Source organism: Chamaea fasciata, unplaced genomic scaffold (genome assembly GCF_029207755.1).
Source record: "Chamaea fasciata isolate MVZ Bird 193981 ecotype frontalis unplaced genomic scaffold, bChaFas1.0.hap1 SCAF_3, whole genome shotgun sequence".
In the NCBI taxonomy this organism is placed as follows: domain Eukaryota; kingdom Metazoa; phylum Chordata; class Aves; order Passeriformes; family Sylviidae; genus Chamaea; species Chamaea fasciata.
In genome coordinates, this window is record NW_027094088.1 from 76,789,386 (window position 1) to 76,808,276 (window position 18,891).

An 18,891-nucleotide genomic window follows, 5' to 3' on the forward strand; every position below is an offset into this window, starting at 1 on the left:
AAACATAATACAAAATTTTTTCTTCCAATGACACAATCAATCTTGAAATTTGGACAGAAGTGTTTTTGTGATATGGGTGTATTTTTTGCCATTCATCTGAAAATATCTCCTATTTACAAACTGGTATCTCAGCATTCTCATATAGATATTAATTTGTTGGTATTTTTTGTTTTTAATTGATTTTTCTCAAATATTTCCACTTCACTGGAACATGCACAGAATTCTGGATGCCTGTAGGTGACTGGTGATGTTCTATTGCACATCCTACAAGTGCTCATCTGACTTGATAATTCTTCATAGTCACACAGATATTAGGAAAATCCCTTCTCATTCTAGCCTTCAAACAGAAAGTGCTTTTTATCTTGCATTTTTGTTCAGAATTTGAGTAGATGCAAGGTCCTGAAACAACTTTTGTTTAGCAATTCATTTTAACTGCTATACCTTTTCTGTAGTTATGTGCCTATAAAGTGGTTCCATACCTTCTTTTCTGTTTAATCATACCTAGATAATTTTACATATATTCCTTTGGAAAACATGGCATTTTTAATTCACCTTCATCTTCACCGTCATCTTCTTTAGAACAAGAACTGGACTATAGCTAATAGAACTGCTATTTTTCATTGTGTCTCTTCAAAGACCATGAAAGATGTCAAAGAGTTTTAGTTTAGATGCAGAAAGCCCAGATTAGACTGTAACCAGGTGTCTCCCTCTCTGAGGGGCTAACTAGGAAAAAAAAAAAACAAACCAGCCAATATCTTAATCTGATAGAGAAAGTCACTTAGAAATGTAAAAGTACTTTTTGGGTCTATTTAACATAAATTAAAATTTCACTTACCACTGTAGACCTTAATTCCATGAAAAAAAGCTTTACTTTTAGAGAGGTCAGAGGAGGAACCAATACCAAACAGCTTCAACAGTGAGACCCTTATTTTTCTGAATATGCCATAGATTTGAGGTATCTTGTTATATTTCTAATAATGCATTCATTTATTATTAAAATTTTGAAGGCATGGTAAGGTAATGCAATGCTTTGAAGGGTCATTAATAGTTGGGAATTCTTTTCCAGCACTTTAGAATGCTTTAGATCCAGCTATCACATTTCATGCAGCCAAATGTGTTAGTGATAAAATATAGTCAGGACCCAAATGAATAAATGAATAATTGCTTTTGCAGAATAAAAGTAGTTTCTGACTCTGAAGACATTGGCTTTGATAAATACAGCTGCCACATAAGATAAAACTGATATTGCTTTTCAATGTCTGGCCTTATTAAATAGAGATCTTGCTACAGGCCTTACTATAGCATGTGGGACATATTTGATTAGTTACCAGAATCAGTCAGGGTACATTGGGGTTTTTTTTCTTTAGAGGTGTGGGCTGGGAGCTATTTTTTCACAATAACCTACTGATTTCAAATTGCTATTTGACATACATTGTTCATTAACATTTCATATCTTCATTGATTAGGGAGATAAATACCACCCTGGGCTAGTAAATGCCTATAGAGTTTAATGCCTTCAGATGAAAGAATCCAATACGCTGAGCAGATTAGAAGCCCTTTTAAAGATTTGGGATTAGTAGGGCTCCATAAATGATCTTAAACCCAAGGTTAGTTCTACAAAGGGGCTTCATGCTAGTATTTGCAATGTAAGCCTCTGGGTTTCTGTCAGTGGAGGTGGCATCCAGACTCTGCATTAGATGCTTTTGTTACTTTAGTGATGGATGAAGAAAGTTAGGTGCTTTACACTAGAAATCATAAGAACCAGCACCTTTAATAAGGACCGCACTAAAAGCTCCTGAAATCTGGCAAGTACAAAAGGCTGTAAAGGAGTGCCTGGTTGCACTCCCCAAGGCAAAGGGAATGACTTTGACGACTTCATGACTTTGTTGGCCCTAGCCCAGAACCTTCCACAGCAGACTTCCTTCCTCACCTCTTTTACAGTCGTGGAAGTAGGGCGTGACTGCTCCTTTTGTACAATTGACAACAGGATAGCACCAACAAATACCCTGAACACAGGTGGTCTGAGTTTGATATCTCATTCTGCCTATGAACTTTCAAACATGTTTCCCCTATCTTCCTGAAAATAGTTCCAGTTGCCAGGCCGTTAGACTTGAATGGCTTATGAAGGCACTTCAGTCTGTGTTCTACATGACTACATAACCTGGTAAAGACTAGAAAGCACTCTAGTAAAAAAGTCCACAGGAGCGGTTAGTGCACAACTCACAGGACTGGAAGAGTTGGATAATATCTGAGGTCTAACTACATACCAGAATAAGCGATATTACCAGCAAATTTGGCAAACTCCATAAATTTTTGGTTGTTATGGGAGAAGGTCACAAGGACATCAGCTACCACAGTAGTTCTCTTATCAACAAACGGGAATGCTATCTCTTGTTTAGCAAAGAGATAGCCAACTAGTCTGCTTCGCTATTTTTATGCCTGTTTTCCTCTTTTTTCACTCTCTTCAACACCTTACTGTTTCATTAAGCCAGTTGATTCATCATTTGAGAGTGGAGAAGTACAGCTCAGTGAGCACCCAGACAGTTTAATTTAATTTTCTCAGGTTTCTAGATGAGGGCTCAATTTCACGTGACCCCTAGAAATTGAACCCAGCCCTTGCTGTTGCTAATCAAATCCTGGCGGTCTCTTACATCAGCTAAAAGAATTTCAAATTGTAGTAGCATTAGTTTGTTAGAAAAGTTTATTTTGTTAGAGCTGACATGATAATGAACTTTCCCTTTATCCATTTCAGCAGATAGAAAATTTGATCTTGCATATAAACAACTTTGTAGCGAGGAAAAAAAAATTACTGTGCTTCTTTATTTACTTATAGTAAAGTAGTTTTAGTACAACTGGACAAAAGTTGGAACATATGACTTTCAGACTTTAGTGGTTTGTCTGTACTTTCTAGTTTTGGGATGGTTTTGTTGCTTTATTTTTTTTTATTTAGTGCTATTTTGTCCTTGAAAAATTAGATATACTTTTTTTTTCCTTTTATTCAGGTATGGTTATCAATTTCTGTGGTGAAGAGCCTTCATCTTCAGCTCAATCATTTGGATAAAGAGGTGATGAGTTATCCCTTATGACTTTGTCTCAGTATTCCCCTGTGTTGATTAGACTATGCATAATTTTGACTCAAACAGTTGAAAAGTACAGATTTTATAGGAATGTAAGGTTCAGGTCTCTAGTTGGGCAGGACTTGTGCTGAAAATGAAAACAAGTTGATACCAAACTAAAGAGCTGTATGCTTCAAACAGAAATAAAATTTACTCTCAAATGTATATATTTAACCCATGGAATTGATATTTCACAGAGTCACAGACATTCTTAATGCTATGGCTGAGAGTTTATCATATGATATTTCTTGAAATATTTGTTATTGGTTTTAAAGGTGTTTAGCTTTGTGGACAGAATCAATATAACATCAATTAATCTTCAAGTAGAAGTCTGGGAAAGTAAATATTTTGCTGTGCCTTTCCAAATGGTTTTCTGTTCTTTCACCTTTTCTCAACTGGCAAAATGTACTTTGAGGATTTCATTTTTCTCTGAACTGTGAATCTGCTGCCCAAGGCAAAAACCAACAAATGTGTGGTCAAATCCAGTCTAGCAAGTCTTATTTTCTCTGATAATGGCAACTTTGATCTGCCCAAGAAACCTATTTGGGGAAATGTTCCATGCAATTCTCTCTGGTGCTTAAATTGATTAACCCAAAAAGAGGAACAGAAAAATTATTTCCATTGTTGAGATACTCAGGGTGAGACAGAAATCTATACTTGCAGCCCAGAAAGCCAAACATATCCTGGGCTGCACCAAAAGAACTGTGGCCAGCAGGTCAAAGGGAGATGGTTTCACCCCTCTATTCTGTTCTCATGAGAACCCAGCAGAAGTGCTGCATCCAGGTCTGGGGTCCTCAACACAAGAAGGACACAGATCTGTTGGAGCGAGTACAGAGAGGGCCACAGAGGTGATCAGAGGGCTGGAGCATCTCTCCTATGAACACAGGCTCAAAGTTGGAGTTGTTCAGTCTGGAGAAAAGAAGGCTGTGGGGACAACTTATAGCAGCCTTCCAATAACTACAGGGGGCCTACAAGGAAGCTGGAGAGGGACTTTTAATGAAAGACTTTTGACAAGGGCCTGTAGTGATAGGACAAAGGGGATTCAGCATTAAACTGAAAAAGAGTAGGTTTAGATTACATTTTAGGAAGAAATTTTTCACAATTAGGGTGGTGAGATCGTGGAATGGGATGCCCAGCGAGGTTGTGGATGCCACATCCCCAGAAATGTTCAAGTCCAGTTTTGAGGTCACCCTGGAGCATCATTTTCATGGTTAAGTGGAAGGTGTCTCTGTCCATGGCAGAGGGGATGGGATGATCTTTACCCCTTCCAACACAAACCATTCTATAATTCAGTGGTTCTAAGATTGATTTGCAATTTTCAGTCCTGAGCATTACAAATCGGTCTTTGTCCAAAGGTGACTAGATACAGCATTAGTTCTATGGAGAAAATATACAACCATAATTTACTACAGGCTTTACTTGGATGCAAACCGGCAGCTTTTGAATGGAAGAGTCCCATTACTACTTTATGAGCAGTACATTCTATTCATATATTTTTTCTTCTCAAAACAATTTCTGATATTGTATTAACTTAAGTGCAAACAATACAAACATCTTCATTTACTAAGGAACTATGGATATCTCAATAAATTGGTTGGAGCATGATGTAAATAACACCAAGGTTGTAGGCTCAATCCCTGTATGGGCCATTTACTTAGGAGTTGGACCCACTGATTCTTGTGGATTATTGTGGGTTCCCTTCCAGCTCGGAACATTCTGTGAAATTACCATGTGTTAGAAAAAACTTTGGTTTATTAACAAGCTAGCAATGAAATAGAGAATATATTACGCTCCAAGCACATTTGGAAGGGATCATTTCCCGAGACTACTGGACTTATAAATAACATTAGTGAGAGACTTCTATAACACTGATCCCTGCCTTTTGGACTGCAGGAATGCTTTGATGAGCTCCAAATGAAATGATGGATAGAGCCAGAATGTAAAATTGAAAGAACAAAGAAGGATGTGGTACACAAACTTCCAGTGTCCAGTATCTGTAGCAGTTTTTCCCTCTGAATCTGATTTTGCCATGAAGAAATTTGAGTGCTGGACATTTTAGCTGACTATTTCAATGGAGGCTTGTAAAAAAAAAAAAAGTATCAGTTTAAAAACTGGGGGTTTTAAATCGTAGAAAAAGGAAGAAGTTTTCCTCAGGGTAAAAAGAATTTAGTTTGTTAAAATGTGATTTGGTGGAATGTTTTAAAAGATATAAATGAGAGGGGGGATATCCAAAAACATTCCCCCTTATTGTTCCTACAATTTTATCTTTTTCTGATGACCAAAGTCTATCTTTATGACATCCATAAGTATTAAAGGTGTTTTGTAGATCATTCAGAATTAGGCATCGGAATCCTGTGGCAAAACAAGAACAGAACTTCAATTTTTGAATGAAAAAACATTCATGAATAACCATGTTTCCATTGTTTCTAATATCAAATAGAAAAAAAAAAAAGTAAATTGGCTTTGGATTAGATGCAAATATTCAGTTAAATAAAAATTTTAGTAGGAAGCAACATATCTGTTTATCTAAAATGGACCATTTTGAGCTTTTAGTTTCCATTTCTTTTCAATGTAACAAAAGATAAAGTAAATGAATTGCATTTTTGACTGGAATACTAAAGCAATTTCAGAAAGTCTTAGATTAGTTTTCAGAAAGGTCTTTTAAAAGCTTTATGTGACACAATTTTGCAACTGACAAGAAATTTTAAAATATTTCAACTCCAAAGGAGGAAAACAAAGAAGAATATTTACAACACCTCTCCAGAAGGAAAGCCTGATTTGTTGTTTTTATTCTAAAAATGATCATGTTATGTTCTCAAGGGACTTGCGCCTTACTATATTCTAATAGAATTCTTGTAATGATTTTGTTCAGAACCATAGATGCAGTGACGGGTCTCATCTAAGATTTATCAAATGAGATGAGATGCTCTGTTCTCTGAATTGACCTCTGAATTTGCTTAATATATTTTGGTTTTCTACCAATTTACACACTGCAACTGCACTGCAAACTGCATCTCTTGAAAAACTTTCTGATTAAGAGAAATTAAATTTAGGTCTAGACTGTGTGTGCAGCTCCAGGTTGAGCCAACAGTATCAACAGGACCATTCCCACAACTTATACTCCCAGGTGATGCTACCAGTCTCCTCGCCTGAGATTCCAAAAGCCTCCTCAATTACAGTGTGATCAGATTGGTGAGGCAGGCTAAAGGTACGCTCTAAGTGGATTACTAGGATTATGTGACCACTTTAGGTTTAATTGCCTGTTTAATTGCCTGCAAGCTCTCTGTTATGACCTAAGAGACTTAGGCTAATATCTTACTTTCCCACAATAGAACAAAGGAGCACATTCAAAAATCCAAGTGCCAGTCCACTGGCAGGTGGGCTGCATTGGAACTTGTCACAAAAAACACACACATGTTCACATGACCGTGACTGCCATTTCCCAGCCAAAACTGATAGCTCGTTATGTACTTCTCTCTCACACCACTCTCCTACTTGTGTCTGTGTTTGATCTACTGCCAGCAAGGGAGAAGGTGAGAGACATTCACATTGGCAGGCCCCAATACTCCCTGTAGTCTGCTGGTATTGAGAGGTTTGCAGCCTCCTCTGCCTTTCTCACTTCCAGTTGAATGGTTAACAACCTAACATCTCTCGTCTGAGAACAAACCATTTCATTTTATACACTGTTTTGGGTCATGGGAGAAGCCTCACATCAAACCTCATCAAGGGAGATGGCAACTTGCTTCCTCCAGTGACAGGAGAGATCACTGTCTAAGGTACCAGCTGAACACATCTCAGGTGTTTGCTTTAGTCAGGTGCTACAACAGTCATGTAAAAAATTTTCAATTTCTGCTGAGAATTCCAAGTATTTTTTAGAAGGAGAACAGAAGAAGGTTTCTGCTAGAGAAAATTGCATGTCTCCTCCTTCTTAACACATTTTTAAAACCTCATGTCTTGTACATAAATACTGACAAGAGGGTATCTCTTACAATTTTGTGCTTCAGCCAGAAAATCAGTCTCTAATGTTACCCAAACCATTCCATGTTAATCACGTGTGTAGAATGATACACATTTATTAATTCACCTTTTGTATTGTATTTTTTTGAACACCAGAAAAATATAATAAAGCCATTCTATGACAGCACAGTGAAATATATAGCTTGTGCAGCCTCATTTTTCAATCAATTGGAATTAAGACAAGGAGTCTCAACCTGTTTAAAATGCATAGAAATTGTGAATACCTTTTTTCTAGGCTGATGCCGCACTTTAATGCCCATGCAACATATATTCAACAAAGTGTTTTAGTTCTCAGATCAAATTATCTGGATGAGATTGGAGCTCAATTGCCCTTGGGTCATAAGACAAACACAGAACTATTTTTCACAGTTCTCTAAAAAAGATTCTATGTGAATAGCAAATCAACTGCACAAAGACAATGAACTACAGAATTTATCAGAAGTTTTAAAATCCAAAAATTAATTACATCTTCGACCTTATAATGTTGAGAAAGAGCTATTAGTGCCATAAAGGAATGGAAAAATAATTTAACTTGCACTGGTAGAATTCCTTTATTTCTCTATGAAATTACAGTACACCATTTTCAGCTTATAGAGTAGCCCAGTGTTTCAGCAAGGAGATGCATATACTAAAACAGCACCCATAGATTATCAGTAATTTTTTATTAACACTTTTGCATCTCCAAATCTCATTCCCAAATCTATCTTGATATTTACAGTTTTTAAGCATCTCTATTTGCTAGAAAGATCTGGAACAGTATTTTCAGTTATGTTTTACTTTTTATATATAAACTTATTTCTTAAATCACTTCATGATATTGGACTGATGCTTGTACTAAAATACATATTCTACAATTTGTGGACATAAATCCTAGCAGAATTTCATTTAAGTAAATATTGATTGTTTATTGCTTAGACTGTTTCTTTGACTGTGAAAATAAAAATATTTCAGTTATTACCTGACAACAGTAAAAAAAAGATTTATTAATTTTGAAGTCAAACTTATTTTGAAGAAAAAGCTCAAGTCTAATTGTCAGTTAGTCCAAATTTTCAAAGTCCCACTGACTGCAAGAATATCACCTGACCTTTACTAGCTATGACTCCTTCAGGAAATACATGTTTTTTTAAATGGACATAATACAGACATCTAGCACAGGGCAATATTTAGGTGCTTAACTTTGCTTGCAGTTTTCAGAATGACATTAATGTGATTCAAGCCCATATTAAAATGAGCTATCAAATGGGTTCTTATATTGGCTTCTTGTATTGTTAAGGGCTAAATCTGGTGGGACAAGGCACTGTTTCAAACCAATCTTGCCTAACTATTTTCCAGTTGGTACATTGAAATTGGCTGGCCTTGACATTTTCACTGTGCTTCAAGTGAGAAGGCTTTCAGAGCGCAGTTTGAATTTCTAAAATTATTTATTAGAAGGTAATACAAATTAACTATTTTGTCTTTCATGCAATCTTTGTGTAAGGCAATTCTCTTGACATAAAAGAAATATACAAAGATAGAGGAAACTCCACATAAATTGCCAGTAATGACACAATATGATTCCTGGTTCCTTCAGGGTATTGATAAGACTACTTCAGAACAGAAAATTTGTCAGACTAACCAACCGTCTTCTCAGTATCCATATTATTTCTGATAGTAGACAAAAATAGATCCTTAGGAAAGAATATTCAAACACTACAAGGATTATAGTGAATGTCCTCCAGAATTTTCTGCCAGCTTCCAGCAAATTCAGTACTCGGGAATTTTTTCAGCTAGAGAGAAAATAGTCTTCATCTCATGAGAACGTAATATTGCAACCTGCCTCTGAGGAAGGGTAAGTGACATTCCTGTTAATAACTCCCTTGGGGTGAATTATAGTGAAATGTTGAATATAGTTGAATGGCTGGTGTGTATATGTGAGACAGATTTATTTTAAAACTACCTAATTGCAACAGAATTTGGTACACGGCCATTTTGATTCTTTTCTATGAAACTGTAAAAAAATCATAAAGAAAATTCATAAGAAAAGTAATGAAACAGAAGGAATAAAAAAGAGTAGACAGTGGGGAGAAAAGATGCCACTACTCCTGGATGGGACACGAAGACTTGATCACTGCAATTTTGACATCTGTGGTTGGAGTAATGGTTTCAGTCTTGATATATTGGAGGTGGGGACTAAAACAGACACTCCTCAGGTTATATACATTCCTGTTAGCATAGAAACACCTAAATCCCACCCACCCCAGAAAGGGAATTCTTCATATCCAATGCAACACAGTGAGGCATGCAGAGTTTTCTGCTGGAGAGTTCCCAGTAAGAGTGATAGGGTGCTTTGGGGTACTTGGTCATCCATAGCACCCTCTGAGGATATGATCGCTGTTTGTCCCTTCTTCTTGCAGCAGTGCAGCTGTGTCTTATGATGGGAGGGATGACAGGATCACAAAAAATGTAAGATATGTTTTTTACTGGCCATTCCCCTTGGCTGGTTTGAAAGACAACATGTTTCCCAGTGTCATGGATACAATCAACCATAGATTAACATACATTGAGAGTGGTTAGTTTGCCACAAAAAAATTTGTTTTCTGAGCAGCTTGTTTTTTTTATCCACACATCCTATACCAAGAAATTTTACAGCTGAACTACATTGTGTGTGAAGGATTAGGTATCACATTTTGTTTAGTAGGTCACCCTACTTTGTCTGCAAGGTCACATCACTGCAAACTACTCTATTACAAAATTCTTCTAGCTCCATAGGCTGAGTACTACACATCCCACAAGATCCTTTCTCTCAAGGAAACAAATTTGAGAGTTTGGTTTCTTTGGTCACCTTCCACTTCTTCCATATTTCTTAGCTGTGGGGAATCAGAACTATTCAGTGTGCAGAATATGGAAAAACTCTAGGTTTATGTAATTAGTGATATTTTATGTTTTGTTCCTCACTCCTTTCCCAGTAATTCCTAACAATTTTCTTTCTTGCACTACTGCTGAACATTGAACTAACACTTCTATAGAGCAGTCTAGTTCTAAAGTTCATGAGGTATGCAGAATTTATGATTGTTTGTTCCCATGTTCATCAACTTAAACCTGTCTACACTGAATTTTATTTACTGTTTCCTGTTTACCCTCTATTACTTCTGTGCTGATACCAGTGATGTTTCTTTATGGAGTCTAGTTAATTGCCTCAGCTGTTCAAGGTAGAAATGCAGTTGCTGAGGAGAATGGTAGTCTAAAATGAAGACTGCTATAAAATAAAGTTGACATCTCATAAACATGTCTGATTTTATTAAATAAAAATAGGCAATATATATACATAGCTGACCTGTTGATTATTTTACTACTCCTCTGACCTCTTACTTATACTTCTTTTCAATATCCAGAAATATCACAAGTGCAAAATAAAAATATAAAAGTGATGTTTCAAGTTTCAAATTAATGTAAGACTGGGAAATAGGTGTTCTTCGTAACACTACCAGTCTTGGACATTTATTCTACAGTTTCACAGATTTACTGAGAAGTTACATCTGGGTTATTTTTTTCTGTGTGTGACATCTCATTTCTCTGCCTCAGAGCTTATGTGTAGAGATTATCAAATGTCAAATGCAAATGTAAAATGGATCCACGCTGTACAAAATAGTCTTTTAGAGATATTGAGCTGACTATTTCCTTTAAATGTTAATGAAACTGGTAATTACTGAAATACCAAACCAGCCTAAGAGCTGGAGATCACAGCTGTAGCCTGTTGCTAATAAATTACTGGCACATGCACTGTCTTGGCAGAAAGAGCTGTACATGAACTTATTCACCATGTCTCCTTTTTAAGAGAGGTATGGAGACCAAGTCCCAAGAGCACAGCCGGAAAAATGAGGGACCTTTTTGTTTTACTAAAGAAGTATAAATCTTACCCCTAACCAGGCTGCCCATTTTCCTGTTCGTATGTCCCCCTTTCTCTTTTTCACAAAGACATAGAATTGTGATTATAACCTAAAAACTATTAAACATACAGTAAAAAAAAGCAAGCCTCTGTAAAACTTTTTTTTTAAATAAAGATCCACTTTTTACACTTACTGTATTCTAATCTAAAATTTTTAGTTATGCTTGCTTTTCCTCTGTGTTTTTTGTTTTGATTTGTTTTTTGGGGGTTTTGTTTGTTTGTTTGTTCGTTTTTTAACAGGAGAATTAACGGTGTACAGAAGTAGACAGGCAGGATGGAAAGAGGGTTGGATAATGGGAGAAAGGGTGGTACTGCTGCAATTTTTTCAGCCAGCAAGCCTGTAGCACAGATGCAGTGAAAAGGAAAATAGAGTACTTGAATGGGGTAAGTAACCTCAAGACAAAAAATGTCTAAGGGCTGTGCAGGCATAACTAGGCAGTAAAGAACCAGTGATATCTATACTAAAGAAGGCTGTTGACACCTTGATTCTTTGATCTGTGAACTGTGTGACAGGCTTGCAAATGGATAGTTTATTATCTGGAGGTGAATAGCAAAGTCCTACAGCGTTTCACAGGGTTAATACGTATAAAACAGCCATTTAGATGTGCACCAGGAACAGAGCGTGGGAGGAGTTTGCTTCAGCATGCAAGGAAGTTGTACGTGCGCCTGTGCCTATGTGTATGTCTACGCATACGTGCTTGTGTGGAGCCCTGTGCGGTGCCCAGCTGGTCACACCCGCTGCAACTGGGGAGATCCACACCGAAGCTGACCATGGAATTGCCAAATCCTTTTAATTCACCTTCCGATGGCACTGAAGGTGGCCTGAGCCCGATCAGGACCTTATTCTTGTTTTCGCAGAGGATCGCTATCGTTACACTCCATTTAAATTCAGGAATAAGCATCTCATGACACCATGCTCCACTGCATCGGAACTGTATGAGCAAGGCGGTTCTTGCACAGAGAGGGAGAGACGGACAGAGGGAGAGACTTCCCAGGCTGAGAAGAAAAAGAGACATTTTCTGGTTTTTATGTGTGTGGGTTGTTTTTTTTTAAAGAAATCTGCAGCTCAAAGGTATTGGAGTAATGTTTCTGTAAGCCTTGTCTCAACAGCAGTAAATTTGTCTGTATCAACAGCAGAGCCACATAATTCTGCTGTTGTTCTTACAGCGATCTGCCGTTTAATGGATCACATAGGAAATTCCAAAGAGCAATCTTTGTGTTACCTGACATTATATGAGCTTAGTCATTTAAGGCAAATAACTCATCTTTGAAAGGAGTTTGCATCTCACCTAAGCTTAAGGGGCAGTCTTGCCTCAGGTGCAGACTCTTAATTTTTTTCCTTCAGTCATTTTTGAAAGTATGTTTGGCATGCAATCTACTAATGATGTGTGGTTACTTTTTCTGCTGTGTTTTGATTTTGTTATTTTTTAAGAGATCTCTTTTAGTTGCAGACAAGTATATGTGAAATTTCAAGTCAGTAATTACTGATTTTGGTATAGCAAAGTCCTTTGAGAGCATACTGGTATGTGATGGGTATAGACAGACTACCTGGATTTTTTCCACATGCAACTGTGGAACAGTCAAAAGACAGTCATGGAAATATTCAGAAATAAAAGTGACAAGAATGTTGCTCAGATAAATTAAAATTAGCATTATAAAGCATTAGGGACTTGTTTTTTTTCAGATTATATTATTTCTGTAGCAAAAAAAATAGTTAACTGGCATGAACTGTTACAACTGGAAACATATACATTTTGTAAGGGAAAAATGAATGCATTTTATTGCATACAATGGAAGTCAGGGGAAAAAAGATCTTATATCTTGAGTGTATGAAAATAAAACTATGAAATACTCAAACTTACATTATTGAAACTCGTTTAGTGATTAAAAACTGAAATGACAAAAAAAGTAGAATGACGACTTTGCTTGCCTGATATGGTAATTGAGTAATAAGATATATTCTACTGCAAATCAATTTCCTCATTCCAGTTTAGAAGTACAATATAGCTCTGGCAAAGTAACATCTTTACGGTCCTGTGGATTGACATCACAAAGCTGTAGCCTTCTTTTGAAATCTATGGAACTGTGATAAATCTTCATGGCTCTGTATTTTAAAAGGAAAAAGGATTAAAGAAAGATTTTCAAGAGTGGCATATTACCTCCTCTACATTATTTGGAGATGAAAGGATTGCATTATGGTGGACTAGCAGTTATCAGTTTTTCATGGGATTAATAATTAAATAGAATTTATAGCAACGGGGAAATATTGTTACGGTTTAAAGATTTAAACAATGAAAAACTTTTAAAACCAGTAGAGCCTAAAGATGGAATTATAGCCTATGAGTATAGAATGTATAGAGCACCTTCCTTTAGGATATGTGATTTTTTAATTATATCCTTTATCAACAGACAAAACCATAGAAAAATGACCATCCTAATAGAACTATCCTTGTTTCTTGATGAATAATGTCAAATGAGTTTTAAAGGACCGTAATTGTTATGCACAGATGATTATTGAGATTTATCTGAGTTGCCATTCTCTAAGAAGGGAGCCTATGATTATTACTGCATTTCTTATAGTTCCAGAAGTCTTTGTTTGTAATGTTACCGAGGAAATTTTGGGAAAAGCGTTCTTTGGGAGCTACAGAAGAAATTAAGACCCGATTAGGGACAGAGGCTTTTTGATGCAAAACAGTAAATCCAGCTTTGGGTTGCAAGGACAGGTGGGACAAAATCTGTGTTGTTTCTTTGATAAAATGGCCAGGGCTGGTCAGGGGCTCTTGCTTGTTCTCTTGTTTTTCATGTTGCCCTGGATATATTTTGCATTGCAGGCTTTTGGGATCATTTTATAAGATGACAGACACTATACGACTTTTGTGGATGTGAATGTTGATCCTGATTGTGTCATCTGGCAATGAGTTACTCCACGCATTTGATTTCCAAGATGCAGTTCAGCAACGCATGAGATCTTCCTGTGCTCTTGGACCCCTAGGCTAAACTCATTTTTCTTCCTCCAGGTTTACTGGAGGTAAAAATTCACAACGAGGAAATACGTTCATCATCACTAAAAATATTTTAAATCTAGCTTTCCTTCATATGCTATTCTTTTTTAGCTTTGTAAAAGGCTGTGTTTAATATGTTCTCAGCAGCCAAAATGTTACTAAATGCTTTAATCAAACTACTCAGGAGTTTTTTTATTTTGTTTTTGTTTTCTTTGCTTTGTTTGGTTTTTTTTCAGAATTCATAATTTAGCTTAATTCTTCTCAATTGGTACAAAGAGTGGGTGCCTGGATCTTTCACCTTCCTTTATTTATTGGTGTATCTAAGACTAAAATTTCAAGCAGAGACAATGAGTTTTTCATTATAACCTCAAATCTTTTTCCATAGAAGAATACACTGGCTCCATTTCCATGGGATACCTTACACCCTCAATAGTAGGCTAAAGCTAATCCAAGTATGACAGGGCTTGATAAAGCTGCATCAATGTTGTATGAAAAATTCCTCTTGTAAAGTCATTGAGTTACCATAAATTTTTATGAGGTTTTCTTGCTCCCTTAGAAAAATAAACTAACGAATATGAAGCAGAATTTAATTACTGCATGTAAATATGTATAGAGGTTTAATGATTGCAATGCATTGATTATGTTATGTTTAATTTAACAGTCTAATATTAATATTCTTTACAAAGAAACTTGAAATTTAAAGTACATGGCATTAAGAACACAGTCATCAAAGATTCAACTACAATAATTTTAAGGTATTTTAACTAGTTTAATTTGCTTCCTTTTTCAGATCCAGGCTTGCAAATACAGAGTCACGTAGCAAATCATTCTCTCATATAAGGCTGTGCTTCACTGTTTCTTAATGTCACCATTAAACTGGTGACATCAGCCTCAGAAAAAGAGATTTACAGGGAGTTCAAAGGATTCCAAATAGGCATGAACAAAATGTCTGAAGAGACTTCAAGGTTTTTGTCAGGCCATGGAAATGAACAGATATTCCTTTATCTAAAAGTAAAGCCCAAACCATCCTCATACACTTAGTATTAGTTCTCTGGGATTTTATTATGCTTGTGAACTATCCACAAGCAGGAGAAGACTGAGTTTTTTATCCAGATAGTCAATTTGTTCCAGTCCACATCTTTATTTCGGCTGAAGAAACCTATTATTAGCTCAAACAGCAAATTTCCCAGTTGAAAACACATGTAACATTTTAGTAATCTAGGTTTATGTCAGGTAGGTCATGAACTTTTATTGTATTCCTGTGGTAAATAACATAAACAAGCAGAAAAGCTGTTGACCACTTGTAGTGAACTGGCTCCCCTATTTCAGTTTGAAGACAGTTTAAATGAAGCAAAAAGAAAAAGCTTGCACAGAGCTGTAGAAGCCACAACAAATTGATTTTTTCCACTGCTTTTGTTACCTCATGGAATTTCTACAACCTGAAAGCCAAACAGTTGCAGATGAGAATTTTTTCCCTCCAATTTTAAGAAGAAATTTCGCACTTACAACAAAATATACTACACATATCCAAATTCTAAACAATTAACTGAGTAAACACTTTGCTTAAGTGATAAAATAAATATTTTCCTGCTTCTATTTGATGTTCATTTGTTTGCTGTAGGGTTTTTCTATCTTCCAGCTCACTGAGTGGGCAGTTTATATAGAGTTTTCTTGCACAGATTGCACTTCTCAAAGGGCTATCGGTTTCATACCTGAAAGTATTACACAAAAGTTTATAATTAAGGGCAGAACTTGTGAAGCTAGGCTAGCAAAAAGATTTTAGACCCCTGGCATATTCAAGCTTGTGTGTCATACTTCCTTCAGTGGTGTGGGCAGTATCTCCAATGTAACTTTTCTTCTTGGACCTTCTGAGATTATTGACAGCTATCTTAGGTGTCTAGATCTTGCTTTGTTGTGTGCAGTAGAGTAATTTTCTCAGGACATATCTATGTTGCAACCAGAAGTGTGTCACCCCCATACATAAGCACTCTTGTGGTAGTTTTTCCATTGCAGGCTCAAATGCCACAAGACATGCAGCATTTCAGAAGTGATGGTGTTTTTTACTCCTGAGCCACTTGGTATTTAAATGATCAGCCTTACCTTTTTAGTCTACTATATGTATGTGGCTCAGAATGGGTGAATTTATGTGTATTTTCAACATATATGATGTAGTCACACCTGCACTATTATTATGACTTAACTTTGAGTTAAACAATCACTAGAAATATGCACCTCCAACTGTCAGTTCATCCTCTCATGAAATATTGGAGACAAAAGATGAAACACCATCTGCAAGGATTTTTTTCCCTCCAGTGACTGTAAGGTGAAAATGATTAGCATAGATGATTACCTTAGACCAGCTGTGTTACTTCCAGTTAGATAAAGTTATATAAGGCAAATTAGTTTATTTCTTTGTGAGCCTTGAAGGTGATAATGCTACCTCAAGCAGAGCCATGACTTGGGCCTATGGATCCCACACTAAAAAAAAAAAAAAAAAAAAAAAAAAAAAAAGTGTTTTTTACATCTGGATCAGTTCCTTCCTTTGGTAATACACTTACTTGTGCTTTTTATAAAGAAAAAGAATTGAGTTGTCTTAGGAGAACAAAGGGTATTGCATCTGTTTCCAACTGCACGGACATATGCTAGAGCAAAGAAACTGTAAAGCCGTGGTCTCAACTATCTTTTTGGTGTTCCTTAAGTGCTGCAGCAGTGAATACGCTGTTTGTTGTGAGTCTCAGTCAATGAGCCTGGCTCTCCTCCACTAAATACTGAGGAAGCTTTAGGGCTTCAAGTCAGGACTGCAAATTCCAGAACCAGACAAGGCAAATGGCTTTCATTCACTGTGGTAGAGAGCAATACAGTTTAACACACTGTTTCTGAACCTAAGCCCTGCAGCAATCACACCTCTCCTCCTGAGTTGTTGCTGATGCAGGATTGCATCCAGCCTTGGCATACTTCGCTTACTGCACTTCACAAATGAGGATACCAAGTCATCACCACTCCTAGTTACACATTGTTTAAATGAAGATCCAGACACTGATTTCCTCTTGGTAGCAAAATCCTTTGGAAGAGCCTCTGGACCTCGAAGCAGTTCCTCTAAGCACTCCCACATCTGCATCTGAACATCCGCCACCACCCTCCCAAGAGCTCTCAATGTCAGCTCTTTGGACTGCAGGTTGACTTTGAAGGAGAGACAGACAGGCACACAGGCAGAAAATGCACCCTGTGTGCAGAAAGGTGTCAAGGTTTTTCAAAGAAATGCATTGGTCTGATTATATATCACCCACCCCAAGCATACATACACATGATCCTAAAACTGAACAAAAATTTGCTAGAATGGGGATTCTGTTGTAGATTTTTTTTTTCTTCATTTTCTTTCCTTCATTCTACCCCCTGGGATATCTTTGGAGAGAAGTTAGAAAAAGAAAGAAAATTCTGGAACTTTGCTGGTGTGAGATTTCATTTCATATGTTACATTTTAAACAAATCTGCTTATTTTTATTATGAAAAACTTACTTTGCCTTAGTAAGTCAGATACAACAGTCACCTAAAGCCCCAACAATTAATTTCCACTGCTTACAAAAGTTGTTTTTAAAAGTAATTTGTAATTAGATTAGTGAAGCAGTTTAACAGACTAAGCATATATTGAATGAGTGAGCAGAAATTCTTAATCTGGAATGACTTACAGGGAGAACCACATGTAATTTTTTCTTCCAATGAAATATTCCAAAGTCCTAATCTTTGTACTTGTATATGTCAAAATAGCAGAAGTCAGTCTTTAAAACTAATAGAAAGGCACAAAAATCCACATTCCTCCTCTGCATTTTCTTACATATGCTTGCAGGCGTCTTATATGTGTGCATGTTAGTGCATGTGCTATGCGTACATGTAGCAATGAATATAAATATTTCTGATGGGTGTTTGCAAGGAATGTGACTCATATACATAAATTGTTGGATTATATGTCTGTTATCATCCATTTGTATGAGCTGCAATGCATGAATCAAAGCACTTTAATCTACAAAGGTATTCCACACAACATGGATTCGTTGCCATAGCATTTATCATGCAAAGTCTAGCCCCGGTTCATTGCTGAATTAAAAAATACCTCTCCAAGCAGCTATAAACAGAGCACAAATTCTGTAATATACTCTGTGGCAGAGAATCCATGTCAGTATAGCAGCCATTCTCACCCCACCAACCATGGATTTCTTTTTTAATGTAAGCAATTTTGTCTGGGATGCAGAGAGTAATCTCTTCTGCCTCTTATGTATATGCGTTTTTGAATGTTTTGCTTCTTTTCTCCTTTTAGATTAACTTATAGTTTAATTGAAATGGGGTTTTTTTCTGTTGCTTCCTCATATTCATGGTAGCTAAATAGTGAGCACCATTTTTCTCATTCTCACACATATTGTGTATTCTCTTTGAGCCAGAATCTGCACTATGATTTTACGGAACCATCAAAATTTTAAAATAACAGTTAGCTCTACTCTGACACTTCTGGAATCAAGAAGACTTGACAAGTGGGATTACAGCCTTGATTTTGGAAAGTCTAGTTTCAAGATGTCATTTTGCTCCAGATTCCTTTTATGGACTTTGTCATGGTTATAGGGTGTCTAAGCTCTGTGAATGGTGTTATCTTCTGTGATGATGGACAGAGATGCACCGTGCAACACCACTGGTGAGAACAGAGTTAAAATCTGTCCTTCCCTAGAATTTGCACATAAAAACACAAAGAAGATAGTGAAGTACAACACAGAAAGCATTAGGATGGCACTAACAAAATATCTAGGTTTTAATGGTTCATCCTTTCATTTACAAGAAAACTGCA